Consider the following 27,500-nt stretch of genomic DNA (forward strand, 5'->3'; position numbering starts at 1 on the left):
TTCAACACAAACAGTTACCGTTCGTTTATCCTCCCGGTATAAGGAGTCTTCCACATAACCTGTGGCCATTCGTTTATCCTCCCGGCTAAAGGAGTCTTCCACATAACCTGTGGCCGTTCGTTTATCCTCCCGGCTAAAGGAGTCTTCAACATCCAGGATGGCCGTTTCTTTATTCTCCCAGCTAAAGGAGTCTTCACAAGAAGATGTCGCCGTTTCTTTATTCTCCCGGCCAAAGGAGTCGTTTAATTGTAGCTCATGGTGAAGGACCGTATCTTTATCCTCCTGGGTCAAGGAGTCTTCGATTCTGCCACTATCTGCATATAACTGATACTCTTCACACCCGACCATGACCTCCAGCAGCCCGACGATACCAAAGGGAGGGTCACCAATCCGCGAACTCGCATCCGGCTCCGTCTGGCCCCTTTTTCCCTTGAGGGCTTCACCCCATCGCGGCATAAACTGGTCCATGTCAGTCTTCTTCCACAGTAGGATTTCATCATCTGAACTTGGGAGCTCGGTTTCTGCCTTCACCTCTTCAAACCTAACAATGGCCTCCGGCAGCTTTAGGGGATGGTCAGCAGCCCGCGAGTTCGAACCCGACTCCGTCTGAGCGCTTGTTTCCTTCAAGGTGTCACCCCGTCTGAGCATAACCTTTGCCATGTCAATCTGTTGTGAGGATATACAGACCGCTCTCCCTTGCTGACGATTATCTTCCTGATCTGTTTCGGGCTTGACTTCGTCTGCTGTAAGATTTGCATTCTGCTCTGCTTTGTCTTCTTCTTCTTCTGCTTGTAGTTCTTCTTCTTCTTCTTCTTCTTCTTCTTCTTCTTCTTCTGCTTCTTCTTCTTCTTCTTCTTCTTCTTCTGCTTCTTCTTCTTCTTCTTCTTCTTCTTCTTCTTCTTCTTCTTCTTCTTCTCCGTTTTCTTCCTGACTTCTGGCCATTCGTTTATTCTCCCGGCTCAAGGAGTCTTCAAGGATGTCAGCGTGGAATATGGCCATTCGTTTATCCTCTCAGGCTCAAGGAGTCTTCACCTTGTGATCTGGCCATTCGTTTATCCTCCCGGCTCAAGGAGTCTTCATAACAAAATGGATCATGCGAGTACGAAATCGACTGCATGCCATAGGGAGGGAAAATGGTTGGGGATGGGCTAAAATTGCCTCATCCAAGACATTGCATTGTTCCAGTATCACTCCATCTGATAATAGATACGACTCTGAGGTCGTCTTTTCTTCAGCACATTCTTCTATCAAGACGTCATGAAACAAATAACTAGGCCCAAAGGCCACTGGTAAGCATACTGGAGCTTGAATGGCCACGGTTTCTTTTATACTCGCCCGTTCCACTACGAGTTCTTCAGGCTGCTCTTCTATATCTGAATCTGACCCAGAGGTCGCTTGCCATTCTTCATATTCTTCTATAAGCACTCCATCTACCATGTAACTGGGCATACTGGCCCCTTGTATGTAAACTGGAGGCTTCTGGACCACGGTTTCATTTATACTCGCCCGTTCCATTACGAGTTCTTCATACTGATTCTGCATATATGACTCATTGCCCACAACTGATTCAACTGAACCCAATGGTTGCTCATAATATTGCTGATCACTTACTTCTGGAGTATGGCTATCCTGTGTGTTTTGATCATAAATTGAGTCGTCACGCCAGCTTTCTGCTCTCCAATAATACTGCTCATAGTCTGCTTCTTCTTGACTGACCCTTTGCTCATCTTCGGCATCGGAATCTGTATATACTGAATGCATACTACTGAGCTGTAACTGAACAGTATCCTGAGTTTGTTGATTATGTGCTGCCAGCGCTTGCTTCATTCTTTCTACCATCTGAGGTAGCATTATCTGCTGTTCGGGAGTTAGTTGGCCCTGTGATATCATTTGTTCGGCCATGGCTATCGTGCATTCTGCTGCAGACAAACAATCTGGATCATTCAATAGATCTTGTGCAACTCTAGCACTTTCTGACTCCAAATCTACATGTGAATTATGCAGAGCAGCACACTGTTCTTCTGACTGACTTTCTGACTCGTATTCACTATCAGAGGGGTAGCCTTCAACACCTGCTGTAACCTGGCATATTGGAGATGTGTCCATTTTTCGCTTCTCATCTGGCATACTCCCTTGTGCAATGATGTCACCATACTCTTCTGTCATGAACATTTGCAATTTTCGCTCCACCAACACGAGGTCGAATGACAGGTTTTTCTTGTGTTCCTCAGACCACTCGATTATGTTATCATTGACTTCTTCAAGCTTGACTTTGATATGTATCTGCTGTTTCTTAACAAGCTTCAAACGAGTGTCTAAATCGACTTCTTCATGCTTCGAAAAAAGATAGCCACTTTGCAGCCACTTCACTTTGGTGGCCCAGAGAACTCTTCTGTCATCTTCAAAATCAAACCATTGGGCCAAAATTTTGTATTTTTCGGCATAAAAATCTTCAATTTGCCGTTTTTCGGCCTCAAAACCAGTTTTTTCCACTTCTTTCTGCTCGTTTTCCATTTTTTTCGCATAAAAATCTGTATTTTGCCGTTTTTCGGCCTCATTTTTGGACCAGTGAGTCAAAATCTTGTGTTTTTCAGCATAAAACTGCTCATTTTGCAGTTTTTCGGCCTCTTTTTCAGGCCTATCCACACTTTTGTGCTCATTTTTCACTTTTCCAGCACCTTTCTTCTTTTTACCCATCCTACTTTGCCCAGGACTCACTCACCCGGGGGTCATTACGCACCAGCCGAGGAGTTTGCTCTGATACCAAGTGTGACGACGACCTCTCGGTGCCGTCTTTGGGTAGGCAACACCCACCCTATGGAGTCTGCCTCATGAGGGATCACCCTCTATTCGGTACCCCACAGCAATGCGGAAGCAATTTTGGAGGTAACACGGAACGCGACACAGAATGCGTCACGGAAAACCGCAGGTAACACGTAACGGGCAAGGTAACACGACACGGAAATGAGGTAACTCGATATGTATATTATGAAGTGCAACGGAGGCACGAGAATAATTACAAGAAGCCAAGAAGGCTAGAGGGACGAGAAAATCACAGACAGAGGGTGGACGCTATCAACTTGCATACCACGATGCCATCATGTGGGTGAGGGAGGAGTACTACCCTCATAGGTGTTGTGATGGTCCAACCCTCAGAGACCCTTCCGGGACCCTTTCGGGACCCCGTCTAGGCCCCGGGGCGGCACTAGACCCTTTCTGGAAACTTTGCATTTTGACCCCGGAACGCGTCACGGGGCACCTCAACACGTCACGGAACACGTCACGGAACGCGACACGGAATGGAACACGACGCGAGGTTTACCAAAGGGCCCATCTTGGGGGCTTCAACTCATATTCATAGATAGAAAGCATTTACAAGCTTGCACGGGCTCAGCAAGGGACCATGTCACGGAGGGTGGGTGGAGCTATCAACGCGCATCAACACGACGCCCAAACCGTGGGTGAGGGAGCTACAAGGAGTACTCCCTCATACACACCTCCCCTTGAAAGAACTCGATGACCACATCGAGTGGGGGAGGCACAACTTACTGGCCTTTGAAAATTGCAAGATGACTCAGACTCATATTTATCGTCGGGGGTCTTAACACGCCTCACTATCAAGGCGGCCAGTGTCTACCCGCTAGGTGCCATGCTCACTGACTCTATTTACAAACGTGAAACATGGACTTTTCATACTTCTTGCATTCCACCCACTGACTCAATTTACAACTGTGGAGTAGAATGGGACTTAGGCAGAATTGTGAAAGAGACTTTATTGTGCACATCAACCCATCCACCTGCTGACCAAAATTTACAAGCACAGAATGGAGGGTAACCCAGTCGAAGACATGTTGTGCACCCATGCTCCAACTTAGGCCAAGCAGCTTGAGCGCGCAGAACTGCCTGTGGACTAAGGACTTAGCAAGCAGCTTTCACTCTGAATGCCAAGCCCAGAATCCTTGATGGCCAGATCAATCTCTACGCAGAACATGAAAGCCTGTCGGGTCCATTGCATAGCGTTGAACCTTCGGGCTTGCATTGCGAAGGTTATGTCCCCCGGCGTAGACACGTCGAACTGGCCCTGTGTGGCCTGAAAAAACAAGAAGGTTCCCATCTGCTCAAGCAACTCTCGGTGAGGGGCCACCACGCCTCGCTTTGCTTCAGAAATGGGCCTGAACATGCCCGGATCCGTCTTGACAGCGCGCGCGGGAGCTAAGCCTTCACACCTCGCCCCCTCCTTCATTACTTGCTCCTTGAAGAGCCGGATCTGCATGGAACTCATAGGAGTGTGAAGCCTCCTTGCCTCCTCCTTGGTTTCATCTCGTAGGCTTTCGGCCACTTTGATTCCGCCAAGATGGTTGCATCCCTTAGGCCCAGAGACCAGAATGGGCTTGACTGCGCATGTGGGTTTCCTTGACTCATGAGCCTCCCCGAAACTCACCACTTGGGTTCGCCTCTTGAAGACGCACTTGCCATGGTTGGACCACACTTGGAGCTCCCCAGCACTCCCAATCTTTATGCCACGTGAGGGTCTGTTACCCTCGGATTCAGCCTTTGCTCCTCGTTTGCTGCATGAGGGCTTTGTACCCTCTGACTTAGCCATTGAAGCACAAGTTAACTCCTCCTCGGTTTCGCAGCAGTGGGACTTCACTTTCTTGCGAAAGCTAACCCGTTGTCGCCTGCTAGCCGATTCGGATTCAAGGGGCATTGGATTTGACAAGCTTGTCTCCTCCTTTGCCCCATAGACAGATGATAAGTTCACTGGTTTCCATATCTTCCTTCTCTTCTTCTTCTCAACACTTCCTTTCTCACCAACACGCTTCCTCCTCTCCTCCACACTACTCCTCTCTTCCTCAACTCTCCTCTTCCTCTCCTTCTTCACCCAACGTGCAACCATTCGTTTACCCTCCTGGCGCAAGGAGCCATCCTCATCACACAAGGCCATTCGTTTACCCTCGCAGCTAACGAGCTCCTCCCCATCATCCTCAACGCACCCGGCCATTCGTTTACCCTCACGGCTCACGAGCTCCTCCCCATCATCCTCAACACACTCGGCCATTCGTTTACCCTCGCGGCTCACGAGCTTCACACAAGGGTTGCCCGTTTGTTTATTCTCCCGGCGCAAGGAGTCTTCCCCATCCTCAACACATCCGGCCATTCGTTTACCCTCGCGGCTCACGAGCTTAGCACAAAGGTTGCCCGTTCGTTTATTCTCCCGGCGCAAGGAGTCTTCCCCATCCTCAATCTTCCGCTTCTTATCCTCATCAACCAAAACACATGGCACCAGTTCGTTTATACTCGCTGGCCCGGACGAGTCCACCTTCACTTCTTCTTCACCACTGCTCTTCACTTCAGCACAACTCTTCATCTTCATCTCAGCATCAAACAAAACACAAGGCACCAGTTCGTTTATACTCGCTGGCCCCGACGAGTCCTCCTTACCCTTCCCTACTCCTATGCATACTTCCGCATTCCTACTTGGCACACAAGATGGCCCCAGTTCGTTTATGCTCGCTGGGCCGGACGAGCCTTCCTTCTCCTCTCCTACTCCTACCTTCCTTCCCATACCATCCCTACATAACTCCTTACCTACTTTACTTTTACACTTCAACTCCTTATCACTACTTAGTAAAACACGGGGCTCCAGTTCGTTTATACTCGCTGGGCTAGACGAGTCTTCCTTCACCTCCTCTTCTCCAACACAACTCAAAAACTGTGAAATACAAGGCTCCAGTTCATTTATACTCGCTGGGCTAAACGAGTCTTCCTTCCTCTCCCCTACTCCAACACAACTCAAAACACCATCTCCTTCTTTCTCCTCACAAGCACATGATAGCTTACATGGCACCAGTTCTTTTATACTCGCTGGGCTAGACGAGTCTTCCTTCTTCTCTCCTATCTCAACACACTTCAAAACTTCCTTACCTCCTAACTCAACACGCCTCAACTCATCTCTACTCCTCATCTCAATATCTATACATGGTAAAATACAAGGCACCAGTTCGATTATGCTCGCTGGGCCAAACGAGCCTTCCTTCCCATCCTTCCTTCCAGCATACCTCCACTCAGCACCACGCTTCAGCACTTCATCTCCTTTCGGCTTCACGCCACTTTGCTCCAAGATTTTATTCTTCTTCAGCTCATCCCTTTCCTCACCACGCTTCACTTCATCCTCAGTACTTTTCTTCAACTCAGCACCCTTTCTTAGCTTAGCACGATCACCAGGCATAGCACTTGGTCCCAGTTCCTTTATGCTCGCTGGGCCGGACGAGCCTTCCTTCTCCTCTCCTTTCCTCCCTTCTTTCCTCTTCCCCTTCTCTCCTATCTCTTCTAGCACATATGGCATATTGCCCCGCAGCACATTCTCAGCATCAGATTTTGACTTAGCCTCTTCGGCCTCGTCCATCTCCTCAATCCACACTCCATCCCCAACACACCTCATTCCATTCCCCTCCTTGAACACCACCTTCTTCAGATTCGTCTCCTTCTGCACACCCTGCCTCACCACCAAATCTGCATTCCGCTTCTTCACTACACCCTTCTCATCCACCTCCCTCCTTTTCAAACAAGGGGCCGGCGCTTTTGCCTTAGCCCGTATACCATTCTCCTCCAAAATACCCCGCTCCTTCAGACCCTTTTGCATAATTTTCATCAAGCTCATAAACTGGGCCTTCGTAGCCCGCCGCTTCTCCTCATCCCCCTCATCCTCGCTCTCTTCTTCCTCCTCTTCTTCAACTCTAGAGCTCGAACTCGGCTCGACACATTTCAAAGGCATAGACCGCCGCAGCGGCACATTCATCAGCTTTGGCATAGATTTCCTCAACTCAGCATCATCTATTTTCCTCCTCTCCACCCCTTTCTTCTTCCCACATTCCTCCTCTGCACTTCTCCTCACCATTCCTTCTCTCTTTTCACCCAGCATTCCCCCATACGCGACCGACATTCCATACTCCAAAGAAAAATTTTCCCTTAACTCATTCTCCACCTTCAGTGCTTCCCACTCCTCCACCTTAGTTCTCTTCGCTATCCACCTTTCGATATCCTCATTCAGATCCGTTAAGTCTTCTTTCAGCTCCTCTTGATCTTCTTCCATCTTCCCCACCTTCCTCTTCAACTCACTTTTTGCCTTCTCCCCTCCTGCCTCCATCTTCTTCTTCAACTCCTTTATCTCCTTTCCCAACTTGAAAAAATCTTCAATAAGCCTTTAAAAAAAAAAATAAAAGTTCTCCACCACCTCAATCTTCGATATTAGTAAGGTACCCTTCAAGGTTTTTCCATTACGCCTCAGCCCAGGCTCCCTAGCACGATGGTTTGCACACGCCACCCGTGAGGGCGGCTCTGATACCAAGTGTGATGGTCCAACCCTCAGAGACCCTTCCGGGACCCTTTCCGGACCCCGTCTAGGCCCCGGGGCGGCACTAGACCCTTTCTGGAAACTTTGCATTTTGACCCCAGAACGCGTCACGGGGCACCTCAACACGTCACGGAACACGTCACGGAACGCGACACGGAATGGAACATGACGCGAGGTTTACCAAAGGGCCCATCTTGGGGGCTTCAACTCATATTCATAGATAGAAAGCATTTACAAGCTTGCACGGGCTCAGCAAGGGACCATGTCACGAAGGGTGGGTGGAGCTATCAACACGCATCAACACGACGCCCAAACCGTGGGTGAGGGAGCTACAAGGAGTACTCCCTCATAGGTGTTGTCACGGACCCCAAAAACCACCACAAGATGACTCGGCCCCATAACACACCAAAACATGGCATATCACGCCCCTCGGGCCTCAACATGGCACCATAACACGACTTATCACCATACGCGACATGGTTCCCCAACATAACACGGCACGGTTTCTCAACCCACCACGGCGCCTCAGCGCGACACGGCACGGCAACGCGACACGGTTCCACAGTCCACCATGTTATCTCCCCCCAACGGGCAAGGAGCTTTTTTCCTCAAGGCACTCGAAAGTTTCTGGTGCTTACGCAAGGGCTCATGCATGAAACCCTTCATAATGGGCCAACACCCCACTCACCTCTCGCCCCATGAAAAAGACTACCCATCCCCCTCACTCTCACTGTTTGCACTCACCATCCCCACTCACCTAGTCCTGGGGGAAGCCCCGAGCCACTTAACCATGCCCAAGCGACACGCACGACGGCCCCATGCCGCGACGCGCCCAAGGAGAGCCAAGCCTCGAGTAGGGTACCTCCCCTATACACACCCCCCCTACAAAAAACTCGAAGCCCACTTCGAGTTGAGTAGGTACTAAGGGTTTGTTATTTACAAGAATAAACCCATCCCTCTTACCTAGCTTCAAAAAAGTGAAGGTAATTATACGAATGCCCCTACATAGTTAAGCTCTCAAGTATACTTACAGGCCGCCTTGTAACGCCTTCACCCGGTTGAATCTTCCCAATGCTAAAGTGTGGTGTTGGCGTCGCAAGCTCCTTCTTCGGTTGGGCTCTTTGTAGCCGGATCAGTCGATGATGCCTTGTTGGAGGATGTCGTGGTGATGCGCTGTAAGGCCACGTACCTCTTTGCTCTTCTTGCTCTATCCATTGCTCCAGCGTGAAGTAGTCCACCACCACGCTCCTTAATTCTTCGTGGAGCGCATGGGATGTTGGACTTTGCGGCTCCTTCAGCAGTAGATCGTTTCTTTGCAAAAACCGCATGTCGCCTTGTGCGGAACGCCCGATCCCACTTAGCCGCGCCATCCCTGGTCCTGCTTTTCCTTTTAGGAGTGCCCTGTCTGGCACGGATCTTCGGGAGTTTACCTGTGAAGCGCTTGGATTTTACCTGTGGTGCTGAGTGTCGGCGCGCTCTCCTCGCAAGGTCCATTGTCCCCGCGTGCTTTACCCTTCTGCGTTTTGAGCCCCCTCTGGCCAGATCCGGCTTGACCACACACACCTGCCGAAGCCTACTATGATGGCCCTCTCCGGCCCGATTTATCTCAATGATGTGCAAATGAATGCAGAGGCCATTGCTAAAAGGTTGCCATGCTGCGCCGGCTTGCACTAAGAGGCCCTGTTTGGCTAGATTGAGCTGGGTCACCTGCATGTAAGTTAGATGAACTTGATGAAAGCCATCAAACCGTCTAGCTTGCAGCGCGAGGGCCATCTCTCTCGCTGTGTCCACCTCGAAATTGCCCTGTACGGCCTAATTTTGCAAGTAAGTACAGAATGGTTTGCACAAGTCGAGACGCGGGGTTGCCGCATACCGCCTTGCCCTCACCGCCAAGTCCATTTCTTTGGCTGTGAGCGTTGGCCTTCTCCCGCCGAGATAAACCTTATGGGCACCTGTTGGAACCAAGCCTTCACACTTGGCATAGGCAGATGAGCTAGGCTCCTTGTTGAGCCGAATCTGACTTTGATCCTCAGGAGGGTGAAGCCTCCGCGCAACTTGCTCGGCTCGATCATGAAGCCATCCGACCACGATGATGTCACCAAGCAGGTTGCAACCCTTTGGCCCTGAGACCGGAATGGGCTTGAACGTGCAAGCAGACTTCAAGTTTGAAGTGGACTCCCTAAAAGACACTCTCATCCGAAGTACAAGGTCCCCAGCCTCATGCACCTCCGCAACTTGAGTCCCATTCCAGAAGATCCACTCGTCGCTATCTGTCCACACAAGGGGCACCCCAGTACCCCCGTCTTCTCTGCTGTATGAGGGCTCGCTTCCCTCGTAATCAGCCACTTTTGCACAATCTCTGACCGCATTAGTTTCGCAAGAGAACACCTGCAGCTCATTGCTGAAGCTTACATGCCTTCCCTTGCTAGCTGACTTGGTTTGTTGGGGCTCCGGGATCGACTCTGCTGTCTCCCCCTTTGCCTTGAGTCTTGCAGTATCAATAAGTTTTTTCTTTGTCCGCTCCTTCGTACCTTTTCTCTCTTCTCCATCATGTTCTTCCCCACACTCGGCCATTCGTTTATCCTCGCGGCTCACGAGTCTTCTGCTTTCTCCTCCGCTCTCCACTCCATGCACGGCCGTTTCTTTATCCTCGCGGCTCACGAGTATTCTGCCTTCTTCCTCATCCCTTTCCCCACACACGGCCGTTTCTTTATCCTCGCGGCTCACGAGTCTTCTGCCTTCTTCCTCATCCCTTTCCCTGCACATGGCCGTTTCTTTATCCTCGCGGCTCACGAGTATTCTGCCTCCTTCCTCATCCCTTTCTCTATACACGGCCATTTTTTTATCCTCGCGGCTCACGAGTATTATGCCTTCGCCTCCATTCTCCTCTCCACATACGGCCATTTCTTTATCCTCGCGGCTCACAAGTACTCTGCCTTCTCCTCCGCTCTCCACTCCACACACGGCCGTTTCTTTATCCTCGCGGCTCACGAGTATTATGCCTTCTCCATCTTCTACTCCACATCCGGCCATTTCTTTAGACTCGCGGCTCACGAGTTCCCTACCTTCTCCTTCGACCCTTCCTCCACGCACGGCCGTTTCTTTATCCTCGTGGCTCACGAGCTTATCTTGTTTGGCCGTTCGTTTAGACTCGCGGCTCACGAGTTCTTCCTTCACCTCCATCTCGCACACGGCCGTTTCTTTATCCTCGCGGCTCACGAGTTCATCCCTCACCTCCATTTCTCCATACACGGCCGTTTCTTTAGACTCGCGGCTCACGAGTTCTTCCCTCGCCTCCATTCCCTCTAACTCCCAGGCTCCCAGCCCATCCTGTCCTGGATTATTTATACTCCCCCTAGGTCCAGGAGTCTCTGAGTAGTCTGCCCTGATTTCTTTATACTCCCTCCAGGTGCAAGAGTCTTCCCCTTCATCCTCGCCAACATCCTCAATCTCTTCATCCGATCCCTCCACCGCTTGTTCCGAAGTATCATCTGCTTGGGGCTCGGCTTCCTTTGCCTCGCCCTTCCATGCGCACTCCTCAAGAACTACCCCTTCCGGTAATGGATTTGACCCGCAGGTCGTCTTCTCTTCCGCGCACTCCTCCACTAGCACTCCATCAAACATGAAACTGGACTCTTTTGCCCATATTGGTTGCTCTGAATAAAACAAGTGGTCATCCTCTTCATGATATGGCCCGTAGGCCTCCTCGTTTTCACCCTGCCACTCGTCCGCATCCGCTTCATACCCTGGTTCCGAAAAGTTGTCATAATCATCTTGATAGCCTCTTTCCTCTTCCCAGGTCGTCTTTCCTTGTGTATAATTGGCTTCATATTCTAGATCGAACCCTTGTTCCTCATAGCCTTCTAGCCGTTCTTCGCTCTCTTTCCACGTGTAGTCTTCGTATCTAGTATACTGATCTTCAAAAGGCCCCTCATACATGTAACTCTCTACAGGTTCGTCACAATGATCATGGTATGGCACACTTGCCACCCACTCTTCTCTTTCATCCCAGTGACTCCCTTCACGCCTTTCTTCCATCACTGCATCATCGAACTGGCCTGAATCTTCGTATAACATGGCCCTTTCTCTTTCCCTTTGATTTGCTTCTTCTATTATCTGTTCGCGGATTTTCAGTTCGGCCTCCCAATCTATTTCCTCATCTAACCATGGCTCCTCTATGTGTGTATCCAGTTCTCCGGTCTCTGAATCTTCGTCTTCTGAGTCGCCCATGGCCTCTGGCAGCTTGGCATCTCTTCCATACTGATTCTCACGCTCCGCCAGTTTCTTCTTCAATAAAAACATCACCTGTTGTAAAGTCTTACACTCTTCTGCACCCAGTGTTCCACTAGATAAAATCCTTTCAGCATTAGCCAACTGACTTCTAGCCTCAACATTCGTATTGCTTCCGCCATTATCCCTCACCTTACCCCTGCTACTAGGATTTGGAGCACATGACTTCTTTTGAACCATTTGGGTTTTCGTAGCTTTCCCTTCACTCTTACTACTAGAAATTGACTTTTGAGCATCTGACTCTGCTTGAACTACCTGAGATTTTGTAGCTTTGCGTTTTCCATCTGTCACCTTACCACTAGGATTCGTCTTTTGAGCACATGTCTCCACTTGAACTACTTGGGGTTTCGCAGCTTTTCCTTTTTCATCTGGCATTTTGTCTCCAGCCACCCCCTCCCCGTAATCTTCAATGATTTCCAATCTTAAATCGCGCTCTAAGAGTAACAAGTTAACTCTTGTATTGCTCCTGTGTTCTTCAACCCATTCATTGATCTTTCCATTCAGCGCTCGTAGTAGTGTTTTGATGTCACTCTGTTTGTCCTTCACCCTGGCCAATCTGTCTTCCAAATCACGCTCTTCTTCTTTAGAAAAAATATATCCTTTCTGCACCCAATTCACCTTTGTAGCCCACAAAATCCTCCGTTCATCTTCGCAGTAAACCATTGTGCCAACACCTTGTTTTTTGAAGCATACAAATTCTCAATTCTCAGCTTCTCGGCTTCGTTACGCTCTTTTTCCTCTTCTTTTTGGTCATTCTTAACTTTTTTCCCACTTTTCTTGCTTTTTCCCATTTTTTGAATTTTTAATGAATTTTTGAATTTTTTTGAAATTTTTATGATTTTTTTCGAATTTTTCTGAATTTTTTTGAAATTTTGCCTTTTTTTACCCCTCCCCCGCCTCTGGACGTCTCCGATGCGTCACGGGGGTCCTGCTCTGATACCAAGTGTCATGGACCCCAAAAACCACCACAAGATGACTTGGCCCCATAACACACCAAAACATGGCATATCACGCCCCTCGGGCCTCAACATGGCACCATAACACGACTTATCACCATACGCGACATGGTTCCCCAACATAACACGGCACGGTTTCTCAACCCACCACGGCGCCTCAGCGCGACACGGCACGGCAACGCGACACGGTTCCACAGTCCACCATGTTATCTCCCCCCAACGGGCAAGGAGCTTTTTTCCACAAGGCACTCGAAAGTTTTTGGTGCTTACGCAAGGGCTCATGCATGAAACCCTTCATAATGGGCCAACACCCCACTCACCTCTCGCCCCATGAAAAAGACTACCCATCCCCCTCACTCTCACTGTTTGCACTCACCATCCCCACTCACCTAGTCCTGGGGGAAGCCCCGAGCCACTTAACCATGCCCAAGCGACACGCACGACGGCCCCATGCCGCGACGCGCCCAAGGAGAGCCAAGCCTCGAGTAGGGTACCTCCCCTATAGGTGTTGTGATGGTCCAACCCTCAGAGACCCTTCCGGGACCCTTTCGGGACCCCGTCTAGGCCCCGGGGCGGCACTAGACCCTTTCTGGAAACTTTGCATTTTGACCCCGGAACGCGTCACGGGGCACCTCAACACGTCACGGAACACGTCACGGAACGCGACACGGAATGGAACACGACGCGAGGTTTACCAAAGGGCCCATCTTGGGGGCTTCAAGTCATATTCATAAGTAGAAAGCATTTACAAGCTTGCACGGGCTCAGCAAGGGACCATGTCACGGAGGGTGGGTGGAGCTATCAACGCGCATCAACACGACGCCCAAACCGTGGGTGAGGGAGCTACAAGGAGTACTCCCTCATACACACCTCCCCTTGAAAAAACTCGATGACCACATCGAGTGGGGGAGGCACAACTTACTGGCCTTTGAAAATTGCAAGATGACTCAGACTCATATTTATCGTCGGGGGTCTTAACACGCCTCACTATCAAGGCGGCCAGTGTCTACCCGCTAGGTGCCATGCTCACTGACTCTATTTACAAACGTGAAACATGGACTTTTCATACTTCTTGCATTCCACCCACTGACTCAATTTACAACTGTGGAGTAGAATGGGACTTAGGCAAAATTGTGAAAGAGACTTTATTGTGCACATCAACCCATCCACCTGCTGACCAAAATTTACAAGCACAGAATGGAGGGTAACCTAGTCGAAGGCATGTTGTGCACCCATGCTCCAACTTAGGCCAAGCAGCTTGAGCGCGCCAAGCGGCCTGTGGACTAAGGACTTAGCAAGCAGCTTTCACTCTGAATGCCAAGCCCAGAATGCAAGGGTCCAGGCAATGACACCTTGCGGAAGAAAGCCCTCGTTGGCGAGATCTTGCATTTCATTGCCGATGAAGAGAGTGTATGAGGTGCGTTTTGCCTTGAACGCACCTCCCCTTGAAAAGAGTTGGACCTCCATCGTCCGAATCTTCAGTAGCGCGCGCCCTTTTCTTCTAGCTGTTCTCTTTGTGCCCTTGGAGGCACGAATCTGACATGAAGCTCTTTTTGAAGAAAACCACCCGACCTGCTGGGAAGCAGCATGCCGTTTGGCCCTTCGCGCGAGGTCCATTTCACTCGCGTCTAGAATCCTTCCCCGCGTTGCAGCGCACACCTTGAACTGAACTTTGTGAGGCTTGAGTTGGATTTGGGGAAGTCTTCTGTTGGACTGACCTGCAAGGGGAGCACTTAGGATACTTGGAATTCTTCCCCACGTTGTAGCACACTCTTTGAACCCACTTTGAGTTAGCTTGAAGAAGATCTGGGGAAGTCTTCCGTTGGACTGAGCTGCACGAGGAGCACGTGTGCCAGGAGCAGCCCGCACGACGCGCCCAAAAGGTGCACGTCGCTTAGCCTGCCGCGAGAGATTCGAGTCTCCCGCATCAAATGCCCCCACCCTTCTTGAAGTTTGCCCCGGCCGAAGGATAGGATGAGAGCACGGACCCTGGTTGGACTGGAGAGTTAGAGCGCCTGGCCAGCTCGTGACGACCTGATGGGTTGCATCAAACCGCCGCGCCTGGAGTGTGAGGGCCATTTCCCTCGCTGCGATCACCTTCGGGCCTCTGTTGCCCAGATCTGACTGTATCATGCGCAAGAAAAGAAGGCAGGCTCTAGATCTATCCGTACATGCCACGCCCACTTGAAATTTCAGGCCCTTGATGGCCAGATCAATCTCTACGCAGAACATGAAAGCCTGTCGGGTCCATTGCATAGCGTTGAACCTTCGGGCTTGCATTGCGAAGGTTATGTCCCCCGCCGTAGTCACATCGAACTGGCCCTGTGTGGCCTGAAAAAACAAGAGGGTTCCCATCTGCTCAAGCAACTCTCGGTGAGGGGCCACCACGCCTCGCTTTGCTTCAGAAATGGGCCTGAACATGTCCGGATCCGTCTTGACAGCACGCTCGAGAGCTGAGCCTTCACACCTTGCCCTCTTCTTCATTACTTGCTCCTTGAAGAGCCGGATCTGCATGGAACTCATAGGAGTGTGAAGCCTCCTTGCTTCCTTCCTGGTTTCGTCTCGTAGTCTTTCGGCCACTTTGATTCCACCAGGATGGTTGCATCCCTTAGGCCCAGAGACCAGAATGGGCTTGATTGCACACGTGGGTTTCCTTGACTCATGTGTCTGCCTGAAACTTGCCTTCATGTTGAGCGTGGGTTCGATGTCGTTCCCCAACTCAGCCACTTGGGTTCGCTTCCTGAAGACCCACTTGCCACTGTCGGCCCCCACTCGGAGCTCCCCAGCACTCCCAATCTTGATGCCGCGTGAGGGTCTGCTACCCTCAGAATCGGCCTTTGCTCCTCGTTTGCTGCATGAGGGCTTTGTACCCTCTGACTTAGCCATTGAAGCCCAAGTTAACTCCTCCTCGGTTTCGCAGCAGAGGGACTTCACTTTCTTGCGAAAGCTAACCCACTGTGGCTTGGTAGCCGATTCGGATTCAAGGGGCATTGGATTCGACAAGGTTGTCTCCTCCTTTGCCCCGTAGACAGATGAATTGTTCACAGGTTTCCATACCTTCCTCCTCTTCCTCTTCTCACCACTTCCTTCCTCTCCATCACGCTTCCTCCTCATCTCCTCACTACTCCTCTCTTCCTCACCTCTCCTCCTCCTTTCCTTCTTCACCCAACGTGCCACCATTCGTTTACCCTCCCGGCGCAAGGAGCCTTCCTCATCACACAAGGCCATTCTTTTACCCTCGTGGCTAACGAGCTCCTCCCCATCATCCTCAATACATCCGGCCATTCGTTTACCCTCGCGGCTCACGAGCTTCACACAAGGGTTGCCCGTTCGTTTATCCTCCCGGCGCAAGGAGTCTTCCCCATCCTCAACACATCCGGCCATTCGTTTATCCTCGCGGCTCACGAGCTTAGCACCAAGGTTGCCCGTTCGTTTATTCTCCCGGCGCAAGGAGTCTTCCCCATCTTCAATCTTTCGCTTCTCATGCTCATCCGAAAAAACACAAGGCACCAGTTCGTTTATACTCGCTGGCCCCGACGAGTCCTTCACTTCCTTCCTCTCCTCCTCTGCATTTTGCTTCATCTTCATCTTCGCATCCAACAAAACACAAGGCACCAGTTCGTTTATACTCGCTGGCCCCGACGAGTCCTCCTTACTCTTCCCTACTCCTACACACACTTCCGCATTCCTACTTAGCATACAAGATGGTCCCAGTTCGTTTATGTTCGCTGGGCCGGACGAGCCTTCCTTCTCCTCTCCTACTCCTACCTTCCGCATCACCCCTCCTCCACATAGCTCCTTATCTACTTTACTTCTCTTCAACTCATTATCACTACTTAGTAAAATACGGGGCTCCAGTTCGTTTATACTCGCTGGGCTAGACGAGTCTTCCTTTGCCTCCTCCTCTCCAACACAACCCAAAAACAGTGAAATACAAGGCTCCAGTTCATTTATACTCGCTGGGCCAAACGAGTCTTCCTTCTCCTCCCCTACTCCAACACATCTCAAAACACCGTTTACTTCCTTCTTCTCATCCGCACAAGATAGCTTACAAGGCACCAGTTCTTTTATACTCGCTGGGCTCGACGAGTCTTCCTTCTTCCCTCCTACCTTGACACCCCTCAAAACTTCCTTACCTCCTAACTCAGCACGCCTCAACTCGTTACTACTCCTCATCTCAATATCTATACATGGTAAAATACAAGGCACCAGTTCGTTTATGCTCGCTGGGCCAAACGAGCCTTCCTTCCCTTCCTCCACTCCAGCATACCTCGACTCAGCACCACGCTTCATCACTCCATCTCCTTTCAGCTTACCCCCACCTTGCTCCAAGATATCCTTCTTCTTCAGCTCCCCTCTTTTCTCGCCACGCTTCGTTTCATCGACAACACATTTCTTCAACTCAGCACACGTTTTTGGCTCAACACGGTTATCGGGCTTAGCATGTGGTCCCAGTTCGTTTATGCTCGCTGGGCCGGACGAGCCTTCCTTCTTCTCTCCTCTCATTCCTTCTTTCCTCCTCCCCTTTCCTCCTATCTCTTCTAGCACATATGGCATGTAGCCCCGCAGCACATTCTTAACACAGGATTTTGACTTAGCCTCTTCGGCCTCGTCCATTTCCTCAATCAGCACCCCATCCACAACACACTTCCTTCCTTCCCCTTCCTTGAACACCACATTCTTCTTCACGATCATCTCCTTCTGCACACTCTGCCTCACCACCAAATCTGCATTCCGCTTCTTCGCTGCACCCTTCTCATCCACCTCATTCCTCTTCAAACAAGGGGCCGGCACTTTTGCCTTAGCCCGCATATCATCCTTTTCCAAAATACCCCGCTCCTTCAACCCCTTTTTCATAATCTTCATTAGCTGAACAAACTGGGCCTTCACTGCCCTCTTCTTCCCCTCATCCTCATCCTCACTCTCCTCCTCATCCTCTTCCTCTAACTCGGAGCTCGAACTCGGCTCCACACACTTCGCAGGCATAGACCGCCGTAGCGGCACGTTCACAAGTTTAGGCATAGATTTCCTCAACTTAGCATCATCTATTTTCTTCTTCTCCACTCCTTTCATCTTCCCACGTTTCTCCTCTGCATTCCACTTCACCACGTTTTCCCTTTTCATAGACTTCATCGTCTCAGCACCGACTATTTTCCTCTTCTCCATCCCCTTCTCACTCCCCTTCTCCTCATCCTCATTCCTCCTCACCACCCTTTCTCTTTTTTCTCCCGGCATACCTCCGTAAGCAATAGACATTCCAAAATCCAAAGAAAATTTTCTCCTTAGTTCACTCTCCACCTCCAGTGCATCCCACTCCTCCACTTTTGTTCTCTTTGCAATCCATTTTTCAATATCTTCATTCAGATCTATCAAGTCCTCTTTCAGCTCCTCTTGATCCTCTTCCCTCTTCCCCACCTTCTTCCTCAACTCACTTTTCACCTTCTCACCTCCCAACTCCATCTTTCTCTTCAACTCCCTTATCTCCTCTCCCAACTCAAAATAATCTTCAATAAGCCTTCTTTTTTTTTATAAAAATTCTCCACCACCACGATCTTTGATGCTTCTAAGGTGCCCTTCAAAGTTTTTCCATTACGCCTCAGCCCAGGCTCCCCAACACGATGGTTTGCACACGCCACCCGTGAGGGCGGCTCTGATACCAAGTGTGATGGTCCAACCCTCAGAGACCCTTCCGGGACCCTTTCGGGACCCCGTCTAGGCCCCGGGGCGGCACTAGACCCTTTCTGGAAACTTTGCATTTTGACCCCGGAACGCGTCACGGGGCACCTCAACACGTCACGGAACACGTCACGGAACGCGACACGGAATGGAACACGACGCGAGGTTTACCAAAGGGCCCATCTTGGGGGCTTCAAGTCATATTCATAAGTAGAAAGCATTTACAAGCTTGCACGGGCTCAGCAAGGGACCATGTCACGGAGGGTGGGTGGAGCTATCAACGAGCATCAACACGACGCCCAAACCGTGGGTGAGGGAGCTACAAGGAGTACTCCCTCATAGGTGTTTTCGGCTCCAACGGTAAGGCATACCTACAAAGCCCGAAATTTTCCTCGGGGGGCGGGGGGGAAGGGCGCCTCGCGACATGGCGTGTTGAGGGGGGGAGGGGGGGCCGAATTTTGGAGGGGGGAGGGGGGGGGGGGAGAAATTTTGAGGGGGGGGGGGGGGGGGGGAGGGGAGGGGCCCGAATTTTGAAGGGGGGGGGGGGAGGGGGGGGGGGCCGAATTTTGAGAGGGGGGGGGGCCGAATTTTGAAGGGGGGGGAATTTTGAAGGGGGGGGGGGGGCCGAATTTTTGAGGGGGGGGGGGATGGGGGGGGGTGGTGTGTGTTGAGAGGGGCCGAATTTTGAAGGCGGGGGGGGGGGGGGCCGAAATTTTGAGGGGGGTGAGGGGGGGGGGGTGGTGTGTGTTGAGAGGGGCCGAATTTTTGAGGGGGGGGTGGGGGGGGGGGGGGAGGGGTGGTGTGGTGTGTGTTGAGAGGGGGGGGCGAATTTTGGAGGGGGGGTAGGGGTGGTGTGGTGTGGTGTGTGTTGGGGGGGGGGGGGGGGAGGGGGGCAGAATTTTTGAGGGGGCGTCATGGTGGGTGGGTGGGTGTGTTAAGGGGAGGGGAGCACGTCGCGTCTTGTCATGTCATGGGGCACGGGAGGGGGGGAGGGGGGCGTCGCGACATGGTGTGGTGTGCGTTGGGGGGGGGGAGGGGGGGCATTGCGGTGGGTGGGTGTGTGTGTTAAGGGGAGGGTGGCACGTCGCGTCGTGTCATGTCATGGGGGGGCGGGGAGGGGGGGGACGCGTCGCGTCGTGTCGTGTCATGGGTGGGGGGTGGGGTGGGGATGTCATGGGGGGGGGTGACAAGACACGACGCGACGTGCCTCCCTCCCCTTAACACACACACCCACCCACCCACCGCGATGCCTCCCCCCAACACACACCACACCACACCACCCCTCCCCCCCCCCAAAATTCGCCCACCCCCCACCGCGATGCCTCCCCCCCAACACACACCACCCCCCCCTAAAAAATTCGGCCCCCACCCCCTCAACACACACCACACCACCCCTCCCCCCCCTCCAAAATTCGCCCCCCCCTCAAAAATTGGCCCCCCCCCAAAAATTGGCCCCCCCCCTCAACACACACCACACCACACCACCCCTCCCCCCCCTCCAAAATTCGCCCCCCCCCTTAACACACACCACCCCTTCCCCCCCCCCCAACACACACCCCCCCACCCCCCCCCCCCCCCCCAACACACACCACACCACCCCTCCCCCCCCCTCAAAAATCCCCCCCCCCCCCCCCCCCCAACACACACCACACCACCCCTCCCCTTCCCCCCCTCCAAATTTTGCCCCCCCCTCAACACACACCACCCCACCCCTCCCCCCCCCCCCAAAATTCACCCCCCCTCCAAATTTCGACCCTTCCCCCCCCAAAAATTCACCCCCCCCCCTCAACACACACCACACCACACCACACCACCCCTCCCCCCCCCCCCCCCTCAACACACACCACCCCACCCCCCCCCTCCCCCCCCCCCCCCCTCAACACACAAAACACCACCCCTTCCCCTCCCCCCTCCAAATTTTGCCCCCTCCCCCCCCCCCCCCCAAAAAATTGGCCCCCCCTCAACACACACCACCCCACACCACCCCTCCCCCCCCCAACACACACCACCCCACCCCCCCCCCCCCCCCCCCCCCAACACACACCACACCACCCCTCCCCCCCCCCCTCAAAAATTCCCCCCCCCCCCCCCCCCCCTCAACACACAAAACACCACCCCTCCCCCCCCTCAAAAATCCCCCCCCCCCTCAACACACACCACACCACACCACCTCTCCCCCCCCTCCAAATTTTGCCCCCCCCCCCCCCCAAAAAAATTGGCCCCCCCCCTCAACACACACCACACCACACCACCCCTCCCCCCCCTCCAAAATTCGCCCCCCCCCCTCAACACACACCACCCCACACCACCCCTCCCCCCCCCCCCCCCCCCTCAACACACGCCACACCACCCCTCCCCTCCCCTCAAAAATCCCCCCCCCCCCCCCCAAATTTTGCCCCCCCTCCCCTCAACACACCACCCCACCCCCCCCCCCCCCTCAACACACAAAACACCACCCCTCCCCCCCCCCTCAAAAATCCCCCCCCCCCCCCGAAAATTGGCCCCCCCCCTCAACACACACCACACCACACCACCCCTCCCCCCCCCCCCCCCCCCCAACACACACCACCCCCCCCCCCCCCCCCTCAACACACACCACACCACCCCTCCCCCCCCCCTCAAGAATTCCCCCCCCAACACACAAAACACCACCCCTCCCCCCCCTCAAAAATCCCCCCCCCCCTCAACACACACCACACCACACCACACCACCCCTCCCCTCCCCCTCCAAATTTCCCCCCCCCCCCCCCCCCCCCAAAAATTGGCCCCCCCCTCAACACACACCACTCCACACCACACCACCCCTCCCCACCCCACCCCCAAAAAATTCCCCCCCCCCCCCCCCCCCCCCCCTCAACACACACCAACCCCCCCCCCCCCCCCCCCCCAACACACAAAACACCACCCCTCCCCCCCCCTCAAAAATCCCCCCCCCCCTTCAACACACACCACACCACACCACACCACCCCTCCCCCCCCCCCCTCCAAAATTTGCCCCCCCCCCCCCCCCCCTCAACACACACCACCCCTCCCCTTCCCCCCCTTCAAATTTCGCCTTCCCCTCAACACACACCACCCCACCCCTCCCCCCCCCCCCCCCCCAAAGATTTGCCCCCCCTCCAAATTTCGCCCCTTCCCCCCCCAAAAATTCGCCCCCCCTCCAAAATTCGCTCCTTCCCCCCCCCCCTCAACAGACACCACACCACACCACACCACCCCTCCCCCCCCCTCCAAAATTCGCCCCCCCCGCTCGACACGCACCACCCCCCCTCCCCCCCCCCCCCCCCAAAAATTCCCCCCCCCCTCAAAAATTTCCTCCCCCCCCCCCCTCAACACACACCACACCACACAACACCACACGTCCCCTTCCCCCCTCCAAATTTCGCCACCCCCTCAACACACACCACCCCACCCCTCCCCCCCCCCAACACACACCACCCCACCCCCCCCCAAAAAATTCGGCCACCCCCCTCAAAACACACCACACCACACCACCCCTCCCCCCCCCCTCCAAAATTTGCCCCCCCCCCGCCCCCAACACACACCACCCCTCCCCCCCCCCCAAAAATTTGCCCCCCCCCCCTCAATACACACCTACCCACCCTTCCCCCCCCCCCCCCCCCCCCCCCTCTCAACACACACCACCCCACCCACCCCCTCAACACACACAACACCACCCCTCCCCCCCCCCTCAAAAATCCCCCCCCCCCCCCAACACACACCACACCACACCACACCACCCCTCCCCTTCCCCCCGTCCAAATTTCGCCCCCCCCTCAACACACACCACACCACACCACCCCTCCCCCCCCACCCCCCCTCCAAATTTCGCCCCTTCCCCCCCCCCCCCAAAATTTCGCCCCCCCCCCCCTCAACACACACCACACCACACCACCCCTCCCCCCCCCCCCCCCCCCCCCCCCCCCCCCCAACACACACCACCCCACACCACCCCTCCCCCCCCCCAAAAATTCCCCCCCCCCTCAACACACCACCCCACCCCCCCCCCCCCCCCCCAAAAAAATTCGCTCCCCCCCTCCCTCAACACACACCACCCCTCCCCCCCCCTCCAAAATTCGCCCGCCCCCCCCCCCCCCCAACACACACCACCCCTCCCCCCCCCCCCCCCCCCAAAAAAAATTCGCCCCCCCCCCCCCCCCCTCAATACACACCTCCCCACCCTTCCCCCCCCCCCCCCCCCCCGCTCAACACACACCACACCACACCACCCCTCCCCCCCCTCTCCAAAAATTTGCCCCCCCCCCCATCACACACCACCCCACCCCACCCCCCTCCCCTTAACACACACACCCACCCACCACGATGCCCCCCCCCAACACACACCACACCATGTCGCGATGCCCCCCTCCCCCCCCCCCCCGCCCCATGACATGACACGACCCGACGTGCTCCCCTCCCCTTAACACACACACCCACCCCTTCCCCCCCTCAACACGCACCACACCTCACCACCCCTCCCCCCCCCCCTCAAAAATTCCCCCCCCCCCCCCCCTCAACACACACCACACCACACCACCCCTCCCCCCCCTCCAAAATTCGCCCCCCCCTGATCACACACCACCCCACTCCACCCCTTCCCCCCCCCCTCAAAAATTCGCCCCCCTTCAAAATTCGGCCCCCCACCCTCCCCCCTTCTCCCCCCGGGCCTCCAAAATTCGGCCCCCCTCACCATGACATCCCCCCCCACCCATAATACAACACGATGTGACGCGCCCCCCATGACATCCCCCCTTCCTCCAATGACACGACAGGACGCAACGTGGCCCCTCTCCCCCTTCACCCTCCACACACACCACACCATGTCACGACGTGCCGCCCCCATGACATCCTCCCCACCCCCCATGACACGACACGACGCGACGTGCCCCCCCCTTCCCCTTCCCCCCTCAACACACACCACATCATGTCGCGACGTGCGGCGCCCCCCCCAATACACACCACACCACACCGTGGACAAAGCCGCATTTTGAAGGGGGGGGCGAATTTTTGAGGGGGGGGGGGGGAGGCGTGGTGTGGTGTGTGTTGAGATGGGGGGGTTGAATTTTGGAGGGGGGAGGGGTGGTGTAGTGTGGTGTGTGTTGGGGGGGGGGGGCGAATTATGGAGGGTGGGTGGGTGTGTTAAGGGGAGGGGAGCATGTCGCGTCGTGTCAGGCCATGGGGCACGGGGGGGGGGGGGGGGGGGAGGGGGTGCATCGCGACATGGTGTGGTGTGTGTTGGGGGGGGGGGGGGCATTGCGTTGGGTGGGTGTGTGTGTTAAGGGGAGGGTGGCACGTCGCATCGTGTCGTGTCATGGGGGGGCGGGGAGGGGGGGGCGCGTCACATCGTGTCGTGTCATGGGTGGGGGGGGGGTGGGGTGGGGATGTCATGGGGGGGGGGGGGCGCGGCACGTCGCGACATGGTGTGGTGTGTGTTGAGGGGGGAAGGGGGGGGCGCGTCGCGTCGTGTCGTGTCATGGGGGGGTGCATCGCGTCACGTCGTGTCATGGGGGGTGGGGGGGAATGTCATGGGGGGGCCGAATTTTTGAGGGGGGGAGGGGTGGGGTGGAGTGTGTTGAGGCGGGAGGCGAATTTTTGAGGGGGGGACGTCATGGGGGGGGCGCATCGCGTTGTGTCGTGTCATGGGGGATGGGGGGATGTCATGGGGGGGGGGAGGGGGGTTGTCATGTTATGTTGGGGAGGGGGCGCGTCGCGTCATGTCGGGGCATGGTGGGGGGAGGGGGCATCGCGACACCCCGCGTCACCCCCGACGACACGGCACACCCCCCCACCCCACCCCACCGCACCCCCCTACGACGCGGCGCCTCCCCCCCCACCGCACCTCGAAAAACCCCGCTCCATCCACAGCACCCCACCACTCCTCCAAAAACCAGGCTCGACCCACCATGCCCCGCCTCACCCCCCCACGACACGGCGCACCCTCCACCCCACCGCACCCCCCCACGATGCCCCCTGCACCCCACCTCGAAAAACCCCGCTCCCTCCACACGACCCCACCACGCCTCCGAAAACCCCGCTCGACCCACCCCACCTCACGTGAGCCCCCCCACGACACGGGACACCCCCCACACCCCACCGCAACCCCCCACGACGCAGCGCATATCCCCCACCCCCCCTCACCCGACCTCGAAAAACCCCGCTCGACCCACCCAACCCCGCGTCACTCCCCCATGACACGGCACACCCCCCCATGATGCCCCCCCCGCACCCCACCTCGAAAAACCCCGCTCCCTCCACGCCACACCACAAATGCCTCCGAAAACCCCGCTCGACCCACCCCACCCCGCGTCACCCCCCCACGATATGGCGCACCCCCCACCCCACCGCACCCCCCAACGACGCCGCCCCGCACCCCACCTCGAAAAACCCCGCTCCCTCCATACCACCCCACCACGCCTCCGAAAACCCCGCTCGACCCACCCCACCTCGCGTCAGCCCCCCACGACACGGCACACCCCCCACACCCCACCGCACCCCCCCACGACGCGGTGCATATCCCCCCCCCCCCCCCCCGCACCCCACCTCGAAAAACCCCAGTCCACCCACCCAACCCCGCGTCACTCCCCCAGGAAACGGCGCACCCCCCGACCCCACCGCACCCCCCCACGACGCCCCCCCGCACCCCACCTCGGAAAACCCCGCTCCCTCCACACTACCCCAACACGCCTCCGAAAACCCCGCTCGACCCACCCCACCTCGCGTCAGCCCCCCCACGACACGGCACACCCCCCCACCCCACCGCACCCCCCCACGACGCGGCGCATATCCCCCCCCCCCCCCCCCCCCCGCACCCCACCTCGGAAAACCCCGCTCGACCCACCCCACCCCGCGTCACCCCCCCAGGACACGGCGCACCCCCCACCCCACCGCACCCCCCCACGACGCCCCCCCCCACCCCACCTCAAAAAACCCCGCTCCCTCCACACCACACCACCACGCCTCCGAAAACCCCGCTCGACCCACCCCACCCCGCGTCTCCCCCCCACGACACGGTGCACCCCCCCACCGCACCGCACCCCCCCGCACCCCACCTCGAAAAACCACGCTCCCTCCACAGCACCCCACCTCTCCTCCAAAAACCCCGCTCGACCACCCCCACCCCGCGTCACCCCCCATGACACGGCGCACCCCCCCACGACGCCCCCCCGCACCCCACCTCCAAAAACCCCGGTCCCTCCACAGCACCCCACCTCTCCTCCAAAAACCCCGCTTGACCACCCCAACCCCGCGTCACTCCCCCATGACACGGCGCACCCCCCACCCCACCGCACCCCCCCACGACGCCCCCCCGCACCCCACCTCGAAAAACCCCGCTCCCTCCACGCCTCCGAAAACCCCGCTCGACCCACCCCACCCCGCGTCACCCGCCACGACACGGTGCACCCCCCTACGACGCCCGCCCCGCACCCCACCTCGAAAAACCCCGCTCCCTCGGCGCCACACCACAAATGCCTCCGAAAACCGCGCTCGACCCACCCCACCCCGCGTCACCCCCCCACGACACGGCGCACCCCCCACCCCACCGCACCCCCCCACGACGCCCCCCCCACTCCACCTCGAAAAACCCCGCTCCCTCCACGCCACACCACCACGCCTCCAAAAACCCTGCTCGACCCACCCCACCCCGCGTCTCCCCCCCACGACACGGCGCACCCCCCCACCCCAGCGCACCCCCCCGCACCCCACCTCGAAAAACCGCGCTCCCTCCACAGCACCCCACCTCTCCTCCAAAAACCCCGCTCGACCACCCCCACCCCGCGTCACCCCCTACGACACGGCGCACCCCCCCACGACGCCCCCCCGCACCCCACCTCCAAAAACCCTGCTCCCTCCACAGCACCCCACCTCTCCTCCAAAAACCCCGCTTGACCACCCCAACCCCGCGTCACTCCCCCATGACACGGTGCACCCCCCCACCCCACCGCACCCCCCCACGACGCCCCCCCGCACCCCACCTCGAAAAACCCCGCTCCCTCCACGCCTCCGAAAACCCCGCTCGACCCACCCCACCCCGCGTCACCTGCCACGACACGGTGCACCCCCCCACGACGCCCCCCCCCGCACCCCACCTCGAAAAACCCCGCTCGACCCACCCCACCCCGCGTCACCCCCCCACGACACGGCGCACCCCCCACCTCACCGCACCCCCCCACGACGCCCCCCCCGCACCCCACCTCGAAAAACCCCGCTCCCTCCACAGCACCCCGCCACGCCTCCGAAAACCCCGCTCGACCCACCCCACCCCGCGTCACCCCCCCATGACACGGCGCACCCCCCCACGACGCCCCCCCCGCACCCCACCTCGAAAAACCCCGCTCCCTCCACAGCACCCCGCCACGCCTCCGAAAACCCCGCTCGACCCACCCCACCCCGCGTCACCCGCCACGACACGGCGCACCCCCCCACGACGCCCCCCCCGCACCCCACCTCGAAAAACCCCGCTCCCTCCACGCCACACCACAAATGCCTCCGAAAACCCCGCTCCACCCACCCCACCCCGCGTCACCCCCCCACGACACGGTGCACCCCACCTCGAAAAAGCCCGCTCCCTCCACGCCACCCTGCCACGCCTCCGAAAACCCCGCTCGACCCACCCCACCCCGCGTCACCCCCCCACGACGCCCCCGCGCACCCCACCTCGGAAAACCCGCTGCATCCACACCACCCCACCCCACCTCGAAAAACCCGCTGCATCCACACCACCCCACCCCGCGTCACGGCACACCCCACCGCACCCCCCCTCGACGCGGCGCATCCCCCCCGCACCCCACCTCGAAAAACCCCGCTCCATCCACACGACCCCGCCACGCCTCCAAAAACCCCGCTCGACCCACCCCACCCCGCGTCACCCCCCACAACACGGCACACCCCTCCACCCCACCGCACCCCCCGACGACGCGACGCATCCCCCGCGCACCCCACCTCCAAAAACCCCGCTTGACCCACGGCACGTCACCTCACCCCTCACGACATGGCACACCCTCCCTCCTAAGAAATCCCGCTCCGCAATGACACGGCCCACACACCCCACTGCACACGACCCCCTCCCGAGACATGGAACCTTCCACCCCCCGACGGACCTCCTTAAGAAACCCCCCCACGACATGGCACCCCCCCGCGACATGGCACACCCTCCCTCCTCAGAAATCCCCGCTCCAACAACCCGCCCGCGCAACATGGCATGCCCTCCCTCCTCGAAAAACCCC

This window comes from Lygodium microphyllum, unplaced genomic scaffold (genome assembly GCF_053477565.2).
Source record: "Lygodium microphyllum isolate KBCC unplaced genomic scaffold, Lygodium_microphyllum_v1.1.10 scaffold_68, whole genome shotgun sequence".
Lineage (NCBI taxonomy): Eukaryota > Viridiplantae > Streptophyta > Polypodiopsida > Schizaeales > Lygodiaceae > Lygodium > Lygodium microphyllum.